The sequence below is a fragment of the Sceloporus undulatus genome, chromosome 2, assembly GCF_019175285.1.
Source record: "Sceloporus undulatus isolate JIND9_A2432 ecotype Alabama chromosome 2, SceUnd_v1.1, whole genome shotgun sequence".
Taxonomy (NCBI): domain Eukaryota; kingdom Metazoa; phylum Chordata; class Lepidosauria; order Squamata; family Phrynosomatidae; genus Sceloporus; species Sceloporus undulatus.
Window position 1 is genome coordinate 280,805,207 of NC_056523.1, and position 846 is coordinate 280,806,052.

The 846-nt window shown below is 45.0% G+C and overlaps 1 protein-coding gene across 1 annotated transcript in view; it reads right to left on the reverse strand.

The window, feature by feature from the left end:
• ADGRV1 (adhesion G protein-coupled receptor V1) overlaps window positions 1-846 on the reverse strand; it is a 384,090-nt gene that overhangs the window by 215,065 nt on the left and 168,179 nt on the right.

Consider the following 846-nt stretch of genomic DNA (forward strand, 5'->3'; position numbering starts at 1 on the left):
TATGTCCACAGTCTTTTCATGAACCACCCTTGCTGATTTGAATATTATTATTATTATTATTATTATTATTATTATTATTATTATTATTATTATTATTATCCTTTATTTATGAAGCGCTGTAAATTTACACAGCGCTGTACATGCAATCTTTTTAGTTAGACGGTTCCCTGCCCTCAGGCTTACAAGCTAAAAAGACATGACACAGAAGGAGAAGGGAGTGGTGACGGGAAAGGGTAAGAGGTCCAGCAGTTCCTCTCAACCTCCGAGGCCTGGACCAAGGCAAATGGACTGGAGGGAGGGCTTGGCTTCAAAATGGAAGGTTAATCATTATCCAGGGAAAATACATACTCACAAGTAGGATAATACATATACAGTACATAGCAATACAGGAAATGGATCGATAAACAGCCAACAACAGAACATCAGATAGTAAGCGACAATTATGCGATGCCTGGGAAGGCTTCTCTGAATAGGATGGTTTTCAACTCCGTTTTGAAGCTGGTTAAAGAAGTGATGGCTCTTGCTTGTGGAGAAAGAAGGTTCCAGGAGTGAGGGGCAGCAAGTGAAAAGGGGCGAATCCGGGATGGGGGCAGAGGAAATCTTGGGCTGAGACAGGAACCCTTGACTACCAGAACGGAGGGCCCTGGTGGGAAGGTGAGGAGAAAGAAGGTCTGATAAGTAAGGAGGGGCCAGTCCATGGAGGGCTTTGAATGTCGACAGCAGGAGCTTATACTGAATGCGGAAAGGGAGAGGGAGCCGGTGAAGGGATGCCAACACAGGAGAGATGTGGTCAGAGCGCTGGGTGGAAGTGATAATGCGTGCAGCTGAATGCTGGACAGAGATTAA